The sequence below is a fragment of the Panthera onca genome, chromosome A1, assembly GCF_046562875.1.
Source record: "Panthera onca isolate mPanOnc1 chromosome A1, mPanOnc1 haplotype 2, whole genome shotgun sequence".
NCBI classification, from domain to species: domain Eukaryota; kingdom Metazoa; phylum Chordata; class Mammalia; order Carnivora; family Felidae; genus Panthera; species Panthera onca.
Window position 1 is genome coordinate 43,202,384 of NC_138339.1, and position 15,716 is coordinate 43,218,099.

The following is a 15,716-nucleotide window of genomic DNA, read 5'->3' on the forward strand; positions in this document are numbered from 1 at the left end:
AGGGAGGGAAGGAAGGAAGGAAGGAAGGAAGGAAGGAAGGGAAGGAAGGAAAGGAAGGAGGGAAGAGGGAAGGAAGGAAGGAAGGAAGGAAGGAAGGAAGGAAGGAAGGAAGAAAGGAAGGAAAGAAGAGAAGGAAGGAAAGGAAGGAAGGAAGGGAGAAGGGGATGAAGGAAGGGAGGGAGGGAGATAATTTTCCTATAGGCTGCAGGAGTCAGGAGCCAGCAGAGCAGGGCGGGACAGGGAAACCCGCACTGAATCACCTCCATTGCCTGGGCCCATGGAAACACTGAAGTGGGTCCAGATGGAGAGGACGTGAGCCAGGCTATGCTTGCTCAGAAGGCAGCTGCTGCCAGCAGATCCTGGGGGCACAGGGCGTGTGGGGGACACAGGCCTGGGAGGGCTAATGCGTCAGGAAGCTGAAGGAACACCTCATTTCTCTGCAGGCATTGCTACCGCCCTGGCTGGCATCGCACCAGCCGTCCCGCCCACTCTCTTTTCTGAAATAATTCTCTCCAGGCTCTGATCACCCCCCATGGCCATCCCCACCCCACACTCCACCAACTCCCCCATGCTTGGGTCACACAGAAAGCTGGGCAGGATCCAGGAGATGTCTTCGATGCATCTAGGGCAAGAAGAAGGAGGACCCCAGGAGTGCCCAGCAGCCCTAAACTTGGAGGTGGGCCCTCACACCAGAGTAGCCCAAACTCAGGTCCCCTAGAGCCTGAAAGCCCCAGGACCTCCTCCTATTCCTCTTACAGACCACGGCTGAGGGTCAGGAGACATGGGTGCTGGTTCTGGACCTGATACGAACCAGCCAAACCCCAGCAAATCGCTTCCCCTTAGTGAGTTGCAATTTCTTCATTTGTGAAAATAAAACAAAAATAGGAGCCTCTCTACCTCACAGAGCCATTATGAGGTTTCAGTGATCTTAGACTGGGGTAGTGTTTTGGAAGTGTTAGGTGATCCCGTGACAGATGTTAATAATAATTAAAATAATCCTCAATTCCACAGTATAACAGCTACTATTTGTTAAGCCCTTATGTGCTAAGCCCACTGGGCTAAGAGCTTTATATACATCACTTCACTCAACCTCACAGTAATCCCCATGAGGGACATGCTATGATTATCTCCATTACACAGATGAGAAGGTCGAGGTTCAAAGAACGTAGGTGCCTTGTGACTTATCTAAGACTCCTGGCTAGTAAGCCGCTATGCCATGATTCAACCACGGAGTTTTTTGAATATGGGACTTTGTTCTTAGCCATCGCTGTATTCTGGATTTACAAGGGGAGTGTGCTGTCTGCTGACATCCTGGAGTGGAAGAGACCATGGGTGAAGGGAGGAGAGGGGCCACATTTAATGAATCCTGTTGGCCTCTCACACAGAGCTAGGTCATTTCTTAGTACCTCATTCTCGTCGATCTTACCGTATAGTCTTTCAAGGCAGGTATCACTCTGCCCCTTTTACAGGTGACACAGCTGAAGCTCAGAGACCCAAGTCCCTTGCCCAAAGTCACACAGTCAGTGTTGGAGCTGAGACTATGATCACGGTCTTCTTCCTCACAGTCCTGTTCATTTCTTTCTCTGACGTCCAGCCAGATGGTCTCCAGTTCTGTCCTGACCGTTTCTGGGGACAGAGGGCGCAGGAGTGACCTCAGGAGGATGTCTCAGGGAAGTCTTCTCACGGTGCGAGCAGGAAGGAATCTGGGTCTCGCAGGAGAGGAGAAATCCGGGTGGTCGTGCGTCAGAGCCCACACTGGCCTTTCTGCTCCCTCGGGAAAGGGAGTGGCTAGAGTCCTTTCTCTCTGCCTGGAGATCCGGAGGGAAGAGGCCTGTGGGGCTGCCAGGTTATTAGTGGATTAGGGCTTCCTTTTAAAGCTTCCTCCCGGTACCGCCAAAGGATTATAATATAAGCATCTTCAGACAATTACACCCGTCCTTCCGCAATTATACCTGCCTCCCTTGAGTGCTCCCTGGCAGCTTTAAGTATGGGTCATGGCATCTTCGGCCTTGGGCACCCACCACTTGGGGTGGGTGGGTACGTGGTGCCATTGCTCTAAAGCCTGAGTACCAGCTGGGCAGGGCAGAACGGGGTCCTTGGCAGGCTAGGGGAGCAGGGGGTGCAGAGAGATGATGGGGGTAGCAGCCTGCGGCTCTAGTCTCCTTCCGTCAGCTGCTGCCAACGTGAGAGAATAGATATGAGAAGGCAAGTGCGTAAGGCTCACGGCTGGGCTTCCGCCGGTGGTAGTTGGTCCACGGCTCACCAAGACAGCCCTGAGCTATGGCCGCCGTCCTCACCCCAAACTCTCAGCTGGTCAACACTGGCAGGGCTCACGGAGATGATTGTGTAGATAATCCTGAGGAGACTCCGAAGCCCAGAGATGGTAACAGACTTGCCCCAAGTCATGCAGTAAGTTGGTGCAAAGCTAGAGCTGGAACCCAGGGCTTTTGCCAACCCCCCCACCCCAGTTCAGCTGCCACACGCTGTGCTAATTGTTTTGTATGGGTCACTTCATTTCACCCTCTAAACACCCCCAGGAAGTTCACGCCTTTCTTATCTCTGCCTCACAGATGAGGAAACTAAGGCACAATGACTTTAAGTGACTTGTCAGAGTCTCAGGCCTGTGGGTGGAGGAGCGGAGATTTGAACCCCAGGAGGTCTAGGCCCATGCTTTCAACCACCTTCTGTGCTGCCTTGTCTCCATGGAAACAAGGCAGCAGGCTGTGTTCTTCCACCCACCTAGGGCTGGAAAAAGGTTGTTCAGGCTCTGGAGGATGGTGGGGGATTCTGCCAAGCCAAGTTCCCTCCCCCTTGGATACACTTAGGGAGACCTGGGACCCACTGTTGATCCAGCCCCTCCTTCGTCTGTGGCTTTGGGAGAGCTGCCTTCCCCCCTCTCCAGGCCATTTGTCATTGGGGGCCCAGGCCATCTAGAGGGCTTGGGGGCCTTTCCCACTCGAATGGACACTGCTCCGAGCCTCTAAGGTGGGGATGAAGGTGTGGATCTGGCTTGTCAGATGCACCTTGCCCCGACCATGTTTCTATGGTTGAGGCAGAGGAACCCCCGGTCATGGTAAGAGCTGACAGTGGTTACTGGGCCAGAGACAGGATCCCTGCTCTTTAGGCCTGTGCGAGAGAAGGTAGAAAGAGCAGGAGGCTGGGCAGGATGCCATCCACACCCCCTCTCAATCCCACACTCCATAGTGACCATAATAGGAGGGCAATGGTGCAGAAGCAAGGCTCACAGGGTCACATATACCTCACCCGTGCACCCAAACACATGTTCACACCCCCATGGGTGCATACACAGACATATGCATACCATGTTCTTATGCAGATACGCATGTGTATATAATCACATATCTGCACACACATGCATGCATGTACATGCCCTCAGACACCTACCTATCCACACGTGGGGCACACACGAGTACACACACGCACACCCCTCACTCAGGCATGCCTACCTTTCACCTGTGACACATGACATGTATCAGATTTGCATACACAGCTACAGTCCCGCCTGAAAACATACCAGTACACATATTCCTTTCCTCAGATACAGGTCAAAAGCATGCTCTTCTCTCCATTTTCTTTTGCTCACATACCCACACTTTAAAATCTCTCCTGCATGCACACATTCTCTCCTGTAGGCATATCCACTCTTGCACACCCACCGTCAAACACCTACGTACAGACTGAACCACTTTCTGTCCTCCTTCCTCTTTCCTCTTCCCCATCTCTTTCTCTTTCATACCCACCCACACAGTAATTCTAGCTTCTCTCCTCCCTCCCTCGCTCCCTTTCTCTCTCTCTCTCTCTCTCTCTCTCTCTCTCTCCCACACACAGTTTGTTTCCTGGTTTTCCACAGGCTGGACTATAGCCACTTTTCTAGCACATGGGCTTACAAGGCAGGCAATACCTTGCCTGGTGCCAGTCCCCAGGACCCTCTCTCTCCATGTTTCCCACCTCCACTTGTGGTGGCCCCAGCACAAGAGCAGCCGTGGGGGCAGAGGAATTCTCTGCAGACCATGAGGCCAACCAGTGAAGAGAGATGGGAGCAGCCAGATAGGGTTTGCCTCTCTGTCACCTGACCTCCTGCACTCTGAGCCCGCCCACTGGGGACAGGGGATGTCCCAAACCCAGGCCACCTGCAGCTTAGTGTTTCACAGAACCTCTGGTGGGGTGGGGTGGGGTGGGGTGGGCTTACATGAGCCCATGGCTAACTTCCTCTAGCAGGAGTCTAAACACAGAACCTTGATATGAAAGACAAATGAAAGTGGAACCACCCTGGTTGAAGGGGTGGGGTACTTGGAACCCCAGGAAACTTCGGTGAAAACCCAGGCCAACATTTTTCCAAGTGCAGTTACTTTTGTTTCAAAATTGGTGGGAGTGTGAAGGGTGCTTGTTACCAGTACTGTTTCCAAGCCCACTGCCTCTTCACCACTGGGAGGATGTGCTAGAATGTGGGAATCTCCGCTTTTAACAGCATCTCCCCCTCCTCCCCCCCCCCCCCCCATTCTGATGCACACCGACCACTGTCATGGGGCTCTGCTGAGCTCAGTCTAAATGGCATTTAGTTCAATAAAAAGATGGGGAACCGAAGTTCAGGAGCCACACAGCATCCCTATTGCTGACCTACCAGTGAAGTCAGGGGATGGCCCCAGGCCAGCGGGGAGGTGACGACCTTCCTCAGTCCCCGTTTGCCTAAGTCCTACTAAGGTAGACAGTTATTCTAATCACCAGAGCTAAGAAGGGGGAGCGAAGATGGGCCTGAGGGGCACCGCATCTGGATCTGAAAGGAAAGGGGCTGGAGAGGTGGGAGTGGTGTCAATTATGGGGCCGGAATCACCAAGATTTAAAAGAGGGGTGGTTGGAGGGATGGGGTGGGGGGAGAAGCGGGGCAGCTGAAATGGATGGAGAGACAGAACTGGGTGAAATGAAAGCAGAGGGATTTAGGGACCGACCTGGAGATACAAAAAAAGGAGGAGGAAACAGAGACACAACAAGGCAGCAGAGTGTAGCACAGGGAAGGAAAGCGGGCGAAAAAGGAGACCGCCAGGATCCCGGGGCCGAGCCCGCGGGGGAGGGAGTCGCACCTCCGGGGGCGGGGCGGGGCGGGGCGGGGCGGCGGGCGGGGCGGCGCTAGGGCCCCGGGGAGCGGGCGGCAGGAGCGCGGCTCGCCCGCCCAGCCCTCTCGGCTCCGGGATCCCAGCTCTGGGTCCCCGAGAAGCCCGCTGGGAGGTGGCGGTGGCGGTGGCGGCGGCGGCGGCGGCGGCGACGCGGAAGGGGCGCCCGGCGCGGGGCGGGGGCGGGGGCGGCGGGGGGCTCGGGGCGGGGCGCACTGACGGACGCAGCCAGGTGCGCGGAGGCGACGGCGCCGGTGAGCTCGGGGACCGCGCGCGGCGGCTGGAGGTGAGTGAGGGGCGCTTGCGGGGCGGGGGTGCAGGTGCCGAGCGGGCCTCGCCCCTTCCCACCTGTGCTGTTCCCTGTGCCGCCCAGGTGGAGGTGGCACATTTGGGCTCCGGTCCCCCGCGCACAGGGTGACCTTGGCTGAGTCGCTGCTACACTCCGGACCTCAGTTTCCCCATCTGTACCGTGGGGCGGGGTGGGAGGGGGCGCTGGAGAAATCCCGAAGCTCTCGAGCAGCCCCGGAGCGGGAGGACGCCCCGACGCGGTGAAGCTACTTACCGGGGCTGCGCTGGGGCTCCGGCCCTCGAGCCCCAACCCGCAAGCACATCGGGGGCCGGGGCAGCGCGGGCCGACGGGTGGGCACCAGACCGAGGGGTCTGCGCCCCCTAGCCGGCTCTGGGAAAAGCGGGCTGGGCTCGGGCCGGGTTGACCAACATGGGCGCCCGTGGGGTAGCAGAACGGCGTGTGCTGGCTTCGCGTCCCACTTCCCGCGGGCGGGGCAGCGGCGCAGTGCTCTGGCCGAGAGGGCGAGGCTTGCGGGGACGCGGGACCTTCCCGCCGCGGGGACCACCGGCAGGACCCTCTGGGGAAATCGAGGCCCTTCCTGAGCGCCTGGGGGCAGAGGAGGAACTGTCCTAAGGGTTCTACAGCAGATTCTCACAACACCCCGACCATTCCCCAGTTTGCCAAGGTGAGAGACCATGGAGGTGAAGTGAGTGGAGGGCGGGGTTCCTTCCTAACCACTGCACTGTGGATCAGGGGCTCCAACCGGGCCCTGACAAGACCTCTTTGAGGACTCTGGGGGGGGAGGGAAGGGTCTCCCTTGCTCCCTACCCCCACCCCAGTTTATGGGCTTACCCTAGATTGGGACAAGGGCCCCCTGTGTTCCATGTCTGGGTTGTCTACAAGGGACAAGAGTGAGCAGGAGAGCACCAGACCACCCCACCTCCCACCCTATTCTGACTGACAAGTGGCACTGGAATAAACCAACTTGCTGTGTGATCTGGAGGCGAGTCCCTGTCCTCTCTGCGGTGAGAGGGTGGGCAGAGTGACCCCTGAGGGGACAGCTGCATTAGAGACAGCGGTGACCCTGCTGGGTGGAGGGGCGGTCAGAGGGTGCCTCACCCCTGTCATGTTGCAGGGTGTAGGGTGAGGCTAGACACTGATCAGAGGGACTAGGGTATGCTGGGGTCAGGGACTGGAAGTCGTGCTGGTGCCCACCAGCCTGTCACCAACCCATGGTCTGCCCCCATCCTGTGCTGGGGGACGGAGCCACAAACCAACCACCATATTACCTCAAGCAGTGGGATGGAACTTCTCAAGGGAGTTCGAAAATGCCTTTTGGAGTGGGGTCCCCTGCCTCTGTCTCTATATGAGATCTTGGTTTGGTTCTTCCTCCTCTCTGGTCCTCAGTTTCCCCATCTGTACAAGGGGAACGGACTAGAATCACTCTATTTTGATATTCAGAGAACTTCCAAAAGGCAAGTGTTTTGCTGCTGTGCTAACCTGGCTCCCACTGTTTTCAGGGTGGCCTGCAGGGTGGCTAGACCCCCCCCCCCCGCCTCCCCAAATTAAGCTGGCACCTAAATTAAGCTGTGATTGGAATCAGCTTTAATGGTTAAAATAAGGCCTTTAGCCCTTTCACTCTCTTGTTAGCTATTGCCCTTCCCCTAAGGTGAAAAAAAGAAAAAAATACTGTGGTATTCAGGTGCCTGCGGCTCAACTGAGCCCTAGCGTCTTGGGTCAGCACTTGATCTAATCTCCCCATTCTAGAGTTGGAGGGACTGAGGCTGCGGAGGGGACGAGATCTGCCCAGGGTAGTTCTGTGAGTAGAAGGCAGCAGAGCCCCCTTTTCTTGGGACAGAGCAGCTCCTTGATAGGGGAGGGGCGAGGGGCAGAGGAGCATCTGGAAAAATGGGAGGAGTGCAGGAGGAAACTTTTCTATATGTCCTTGTCACCCCGTGCCTTGTGTCCGTGGTTGACACTTGTCACCCTGAGCCTACTTTCAGCTCTGGGAGGTGGACTGGTCCTGGGTCAGCACACTCCCTCCACCTGCCAGCGCTGCCATCCCAGGGAGCTGTATACACCTGCAGGCCCAGGGGCCTGGCCTGGGAGGCACCTTTTCCTTCAGGGCAGCTCCCAGGCTTCCAGACATGAGCTCATCAGAGCTGTTGATGCCAGGAAGGGAGGGACCAAGGGGGGAAGCAGGCAGGGCTGCCTAGCTGGGGGAACTGCAGGCCCCCAGGGAAGTGGACGGGTGGAGGATTTGCAGGCTCTGGCCCCCATTGTCATGTGGAGGCAGTGACAAGATAGGCCAGCAGAGGGTCAACTGGGGTGGGGGTGGGGATGGCCAAGTGCCCTGGGCTGCAGTGCAGGGACCTGGGTGTTAAGCTGATCTCTGCTGCTCGCTTGCTGGCTGTGTGACCTTGCGTGAATCCCTCGCTCTTTATGGAGACCTCAGTGTCCCTGGATAGCAACGAGATGGGGTGGGTTCTTAGGCACCAGGGTTACAATAGTGAACAAGGCAGGTCCCTGCCCTCAAGGAGCTTGCATTTTAACTGGGGAGATAGACAAGAAAAAGAACAGCAAAGAAATAAATAAGGTATTTTCAGGTAGATAAAAGTGGTGTGTGTATACATATATATATATATATATATATATATATATATATATATATATATAATTTTTATTTATTTATTTTAACCCATCCTGCTAAGATAGAGAACAGTTGGAGGGGCTACTTTGTGTTGGTGGCTAGGGAAGACCTCCCTCACTCCATTGGAGTAGAGACCTGAGTATTATTTGAGGGAGTGGCCATGGCTGGCTTCATGGAGGAGGTACCTCCAAAACTTGGATCTAGAGATATGGGAGGGATTTGGTTGGAAGGAAGGGTATTTCAAAGGACAGTAAATGGTTTACACGAGGAGCTGAGGTGGAGGTGGGGTGGCCATTGGCTCTAGGTTTTATGAAAATGCCTTCATCCCTCACAGCTTCAGGCTGCAGACCCAAAGGAGCCACAGGCCTGTGCTCTGGTCAGAGGAGTGGCTGGGCTCTGCTGAGTTAGGCCTGTGTATGTGTGAGCTCATAGTCCTTTGTGAACTGTCCCTAGATACTGGGGCTCAATCGCTACCCAGTGTGGCCAGAGCGGGGAATCAATGTGGGGACGGCCTCCAGGCCCTGTAATTCCAGAGGCTTACAAAAGCCCTCTCTCTCCAGAATGAAATCTTTACCAACTGGCCACTGCCTGAAATTCCTGCCTCCTAGCTTCATCTTTTCCACTTGGTGAGGCAGTGTCTTATAGGACTGTGACTCCCCTCCCCTCCCCTGTCCAGCTTCCCAGGGCTGCAGCAGGTGAAACAAAGTTCAGTCTACTCCTATGTGACCTGCTTCCTGCATGGCTGATACACGGATACGGTGGCTAGACCCCTGGGTTCCACTCCCGACTGGCTGGGAGGTCTTAACCCTATTATATAACCTCTCTGGCTTTTGTTTCCACATCGGTAAATAGAAAAAATAATAAGCCCTGTCTTTACTGTTTTGAAATTAAATGATGGTAAATGCTTTAAAAAAAAAAAAGGTAAGTATTACTTATTAAATAGTATGGTCATGTTTTGATCTCTGTTAAACTAGCAAGCCTTTGAGGAGACAGACTCTAGCTCAAGACTCACATCTCAGTATAAATTTTTGATGTTTGACCAGGAACAGGTTTTGATGGCGGGAGGACGGGCACAGCACAGTGGAAAAGGGCCTGGACCGCACTTCAGGAACAAATACTTGAACCTCCAGTCTTAGCTGACTGGCTGGTGGTCTTGGACAAATCACTTATTTCCTCTGGGGCTCAGGCTTGGGTTCTGAACTGCTATGAAATGGGGTAGGAAGGATGCGAGGGGATCATGGGGGTGAAAGAGCTCAGCAGACACCGAAAACATGGGGCCAACAGGAGGGACTAGGAAGGGGCAGGCTGGAGGAGCCTCACAGACAGGAGAGTAAGCTGACTTGAGACTCTTATGCTTAATCTTCTGGAATAAAATCTCTTGGAGACTACGAATGTTCGACAGATAAAAACCAAAGTTCTTGAAAACTGGTTACTATTTATGGTTACTTACTATGTGCCAAGGACATTCTAAGTTCCTTACATGTCAACAACTCCATGAAGTAAATACTATTATTATCAACATTTTACAGATGGGAAACTAAGGCACAGAGAGGTTAAGTGGGCTTCCCAAGGTCACACAGCTGGTGAGTGGCCAGATTCAAACCCAGGCAGTGTGGCTCCAAATCCTGGGAACTTAACTTCTGCACAACACAATCTTTCCTGTTTTAGATGGAGTGCCAGAGGCTCAGAGAGGCCAGGCCACCTGCTTAAGAACACACAGCATTCCTCTTTGATCTTCCTCATCTCTGTCCCTCAGGTTCTGGAAGGAGGAACCTGAGGTCTAGGGTCTGGGGTTCTGAGGTTGGCCCTTGAGCCAGCTGAGCCTATGTTCTCCCCACCTGCCCTCCTCCCCTGTGAGTAGGTCAGGGAGGATCAAGTGTACCCTGGGAGGGCTGTGGGCACGGAGGCTCTGCCAGAACCTGACGAATGGGCATCATCAGTGTCATGGAGCTCGAGTGAATCCCAAGAGCTTGCGTTGTAGTGAACTCCTGCAGAGTCTGGCATGCCTCCCATCACTATACAGATGGGGGAAACTGAGGTCAGACAATCCAGGGACCAGCCAGAGGTCACATGAGTAGGAGGTACTCTTCCTCCCGAGCCCTGCTGTCCTGCCTTCTGGGATGCTTAGTACTTGTGGGCTCCAAGAGGAGATGGGACTTGGGGACCTTCCCACTGATCCCCAAGGTGGCTTAGCCAGGACACAATTCCTGATATGGGGCCCTTTGGGAGGGCACATGGAGTTGGGGGGTGGGGAGGGTGCCGATTAAAAAATAGACTGTCACGCGCATGGGGAACAAGCATGCCACCACCCAGCCTGTGCCAGTTGGCTCCCCCATGCCCAGCTGCCAGGCCCCACTCAGGGCTCCCGCTGGGGGCTCCGCCCACCCCACCCTGGCTCTGGGCCTGAGGCTGAATGCTCTCCCTCCTCCACCCCTGCCCAGCCTCCAGGCAGATGGTGCTCTCACTGAGCCTGGGTGGGCTTGAAGCTTAGCTGTTGGCTTTAAGCTGTGCCTGTGGGGTCTGGTGTCACCACACACTGGCTGTGTGGCCTTGAGTGGGGCTCTTTCCCTCTCTGGGCCTCAAACACAGACAGAGTAATGCTACCAGTTAAAGCTCTTTATAGCTTCCAAAGCCTTTGCCAGATGCCATCGCCCATTTAGACCCAAAAAGAGCGCTAGAGAGAGACCCACCGGCCTCGGAGAGTGATATGACCTGTGAGGCCCCCTCAGCTGGAGAGTGGCAGAGCACAGGACTAGAGGCAGATGATCTTGCCAACCCCAGTCCTGTACAATTTCTTCAGGGTGAGCAGGGCCAGAAACCACGGAGGTGGGAGGCTTTGCAGTAGTGACGTGAGCAGTGTTTTCATCCATTTATTCCCTCATCCCGTCAACAAATGTTTATTGAGCCCCAGCCGTGGCCTACACACAGAGGCAGGGACTGCGCGGAGCAATGACAGCCAAGGTCCCTGCCCTCAGGGCTGCTAACCACCATCAGTCAGGGCAGACTGACGCTTCAAAGATACAATGGAATTACAGATGTAATGAGAGTTTGGAGGACAGGCAGAGGAATGCAGTCTCCCAGGGCGGGCAGCCCTCCCTGAGACCCGTAAACAGACCTGAAGGATAAGTGTGGCCAGAAAGGGACAACAGAGAGGGTAAGGACGAAAGGGCTCTAGGCAGAAGCAGCAGCCACTGCCAAAGCCCTGGGGTGAGGAAGTGCTTGGGCCCTGTCTGAGCACTTGAAGGAGGGCCAGCACGCCGCCCTGAGTGTATGGCGGGGAGGCAATGGGGGGGAGAGGAGGAGCGCTGCTGAGGCATGTGGGTGCAGGGGCAGCAGGGCTGGTCATGCAGGGCCTGGAGCCTGCCAAGGGGTCCGAGGCCCATCCTGGGAAGGAGGAGCGGTTCCCAGTGCTGGTCTGGGAGGCTGGTCGTGCCTTCTGTCTTCTTTCCCATGGGTCTGCACCCTGGCAGAGCCGCCCTGGGGGCCTTCAGCACTCCGCCAGCTGCTTTACCCAACACCTGAACGCACAGTGCTCATCAGGCCAGCTCATCCTCTCAGTTTAATGGCTGCCTGATGCATCGTGCCTTCCACGAGGTTCTGGTGGCCCATCAGGGCCCAGATGCAGGTTGCTGAGAGCAGGGTCTTAGCTACTCACTCCAGCTGAGTGCCTCTGTTCAGGATAATTCTTGTTTCCTTTTACTCCTGTGGGAGCCCGTGGACCCAAGGAGGTCTGGCTCGTGGCTGAATGGAGCCCTGCCCCTGGACTGCCTGTCACTGCTGTCTGTCCCCTGCCCCACACCAAGCATCACCTTCCAACCCCAAAGCCCCTCAGGGCCAAACCCTAGGAGTCAGGTGGCCTGTGTTCTGAGCCCAGCTCTGCTGTATGCTCTCGGGCACATCCCTGCTGCTCTCTGGGCCTCAGCTTCTCCGTCTGCATCATAGGGAAATACTCTAGTTTTCTGTGCTCGAGGTACAGCCCATGGATGCAATATCAGCACCACTCGGAAGCTTCTTAGAAATGCAGACTCTCAGGCCTCACTCTAGACCTCCTGAATCTGAATCTGCATTTGAACCACATCCCTGAGCAATTATATTAAATGTATATTAAAGTTTGAGAGGCACTGTTCTAGGTCAGTCACTTTTAAACTTAAAAAAATTTTTTTAATTAGGGGCGCTCGGGTGGCTCAGTCAGTTAAGTGTCCGACTTTGGCTCAGGTCGTGATCTCATGCATGGTCCGTGAGTTCAAGCCCCGTGTTGGGCTCGGTGCTGACAGCTCAGGACCTGGAGCCTGCTTCGGATTCTGTGTCTCCGTCCTTTTCTGACCCTCCCCTGCTCGTGCTCTGTCTCTCTCTCTCTCTCTCTCAAAAATAGATAAAAGTTAAAAAATTTTTTTTAATTTTTTTTAAATTAAAAGTTATAGAATCTTCTTTTCTCTCTGAAGTTTTACATAGGAAACCACCCATAAGAGAGGAACCACCCACTCTATATTTATTCACATGAATAGGGAGGGGAGGAGTGTGGAGGGGTGGTTGAGGCCTGGGCGTATTAGGATGGGCATCAGAAGGGAGGAGGAAAAGAGACCAGGAAGAGGGTGGGGGTGGTGCTTGTTCCTTGTCCCTGGAGAGCCCCTGACCAGGTGCCTCTAAGAGCCTTTTCCACTCTTACCTCCAGGGTCCTTTGTCTTATGAATTTGGGAAGGTGGGCTTGGAAGGAGGGCACTTGACCATCCACAGCCTAGTGACGTCTTTCCCTGCTCGTCCCCATCTTGGTGTCCTGTTCTCTTCCCTGTGGAATTCCTGAAAGGGTAGCTGCTGCTATTCTTAGCATGACAGGGTAGTGAGGAGAGAACATGCTAGTGCATTATTTATGCCTCTGAGTCAACAGGATTACATTCAGGGCTCCAAGAACACCGCCCTCCCCGGATGCCGCTTGTTGTCACTGCCTTGGCAGAAGGGGGGGGGGGGGGCACTTCCCATGACCCATAACCCATCCCTTCTGTCCCTGACCATTCCTGCTCAGTGCCTTCAGCCTCCAGGCTGGGAGATGGGTCAGGAAATAGAATGGTAAGCTGGGACGAGGACTGAGTTGCTTTGGAGATATCATCTCTACATGCATTCAGCACGTATTTACTGAGCACGTATTACATGCAGTAGCTGCGGGCACCCTGGCGAATGAGGCAGAGTCTCTGCCTCCGGCAACTCACACTTTAGCCTACGAGTTAATGGTGCTGTGTCATCACAGGAGCCTCTGTGCCAGGCCTGAAACCGGGTGCTTAGCACATAGGAGACCTAGCCCTCACACTCACCCTGCAGGGTAGGAATTAGGAGACCCCTTTACAAAGGAGGAGACTGGGCACAGCATTTATAAGACTTACTCAAAGTAGTGATCTGCTCAACTGGGGTTTGAACTCAGGCTGACGGGAAGAGAAGGACCACACCAGGTCAAATGGTAGCATGTAACGTTACGGCTTTGGAAAGCCACTGCCCTGCCCAGTGAGAGCAACACTATGGCTAGTTAAGGAACTCAACTATCTGAGGCTGTCCTGTTCTCAGTGAACCATGAGAAGTCATGTGTGTCCAGAGTTTTCGTAAACCTGCAGCGGAAGGACAGGTGCATTGTGGGCCGGACATCAGAACCATCGGGGATGAGGGATAAGGCCCCAGGGTGGCACATCTCATGAGACTGAGCCAAGGTCTGTGTCTGGGAGCTGAAGACCTGGATTCTGGGAGATCCTGGCCAGGCCCCTTGGTCTCTCTCTGCCTCAGGTGCCTAATCTATAAAATAGTGTAACAATTCCTGCTCTGCCTCTGTCTCTGATGGATGCGAAGGTGCTGGTAGAACTTTAAAAGGGTGCGTGTTCAAGGGTTGGCGTATGATTCCGTAAATGAATATATTTTCTTAAGTGCGTTTTTTGTTGACATTATGGGGTCTTGCTAGGTACCCAACTGTGTTCCAAGCATTTCCCCATATGTCAATTCACTTCCACAAACATGTTTATAAAATCACAGGCCCAGTGGGTCCCCAACATGTCTTGCTTCAGAACCCCTCAGGGGGACTGTTAATGTGGATAATCTGTGGTCTGGGTCTGGGGTGGAGCCCAGGAATGTGCATTTGAGATACACCTCCCGAGGGATCCTATACCACCTACAGGCTTCCGATCTGGGCCAGAGAGGAGATGTGCTCGAGGCCTCATGATGGGTTGGAGACCAGACTGAAACTGAAAGCCAGACCTCCGGCTCCCAGTCTGGCCCTTTCTTCCTACTCTTCAGCTGCCCCTCCCCGCCGCCCCAAGCAACCTCAAAGGATGAAGCCAGGGACCAGGATTGTGACAGGCAATGGTGCTGGAAGCAGCTGGTGGCATTTACAGTGCTCCCCGAGGCATTTTACATGGCTTGTCCATTTAATTGCAGTATGGGGAGAAAGGGCGACATTCTTCGGAGTGACAAAATCCACTGGCACATTTGAGTATCAGGTGGTAGATTTTAATGTACCCCTAGAAAGAGGAAACCATGGCCGAGTTGCAGAGAGCCTGGAGAAGAGAATGTGACCCACCAGCAGTGCACTTCACATTCTACAGCAGCACGTGCCCTCTGGGCAGGGGTTGTCTGAGAGCTCAGTCACCTGGAGACCGGGCGGGCTGGTGGGAGAGAAACGCATGGGCCCTCCCACGAGGTGTATGCCTGCTGCGTGTGGATCCGTGCCAGCCTGCCACCTGAGGACCTGTGCCTCTCACCCGCATGACTGCAAGTGCTTGCAGGTCATGGGCAGGTTCTGCCCGCCCTGTGTGTGGGTGTGCAGGCGAGCCTGCGCACACTTTCCCCCCTGTAGTGCAGGTGTGAAGCAAGCAGGAGGAGGTACGGCTGCAGTCTAGGCTCTGGCCAGCATGAAGAAGCTATTGAGAATGCGTGCGTTGCAGGGTGTGCGTGCACGTGTGTGCACAAATGGCTGCAATGCAGGGGGATCCCTAAGACCCTGAAGGGCGGCGGTAGAAGGGCCATTAGAGAGCTTGGTTTCTCCATCCGTGCCCCACCTCCCCATTAGGTGCACCGTCCTCAAGCCTGCCAGGTGCGAGCCTGCCTCGGGACCTTAACACCAGCTGTTGCCTCTGCCTGCTGTCTCTTCCTAGACAGGCACGTGCCTCACTCCCTCACCTTCTTCTCTTCTTTACTCAGGCGTGACTTCTCAGTGACTTCCGTCACTCTATTTACCTTTGCAGACCACTCCCCACCCCATGCAATCGGCTGATGTCTTATCCCTGCTTTATTTCTTTCCATAACATTTACCTTCTGACTTACTTGTATAGTTACTCATATATTTATTATCTTGCTCCCCTACCAGAATGCAAACAGGGATCTCTGTTACTCTTCCTGGCTGTGAACAGCGCCTGGCCCTTAGTTGGTGTGCAGTAAATACCTGTTGAATGAATGAGTCCATGCACCACCTATGCTTATTTCCTTTAAATTGTCTAGCTTTCATTACTGAAATATCTACTTTTACCTCTCCCTAAGCAGTAATATGCCTTTCACAGGGCTGACGTGTTCATTATACCCCTCCGCCAATACACATGTGAAATTTACATAACTCTTAAGATTTCAGATTATCAGGGTACCGTTTAGATCCTTTTGCTGCCACTGGAGGTATAGGGGC

General features: G+C 54.5%; 1 protein-coding gene across 2 annotated transcripts in view; it reads left to right on the top strand.

Annotated features, from left to right (window-relative positions):
- The window catches only part of SYNPO (synaptopodin), a 68,097-nt gene that overhangs the window by 32,132 nt on the left and 20,249 nt on the right, over positions 1 to 15,716 (top strand). Inside the window, exon 1 of one of the 2 annotated variants that reach the window (XR_013555199.2) lies at positions 1,965 to 5,415. The exons of the other annotated variant lie outside the window; for it this stretch is intronic. The gene's annotated coding sequence lies outside the window, so the exon portion shown is untranslated. Of the gene's footprint in view, positions 1 to 1,964; positions 5,416 to 15,716 lie in introns of those variants that run through there. 2 annotated transcript variants of the gene reach the window in all.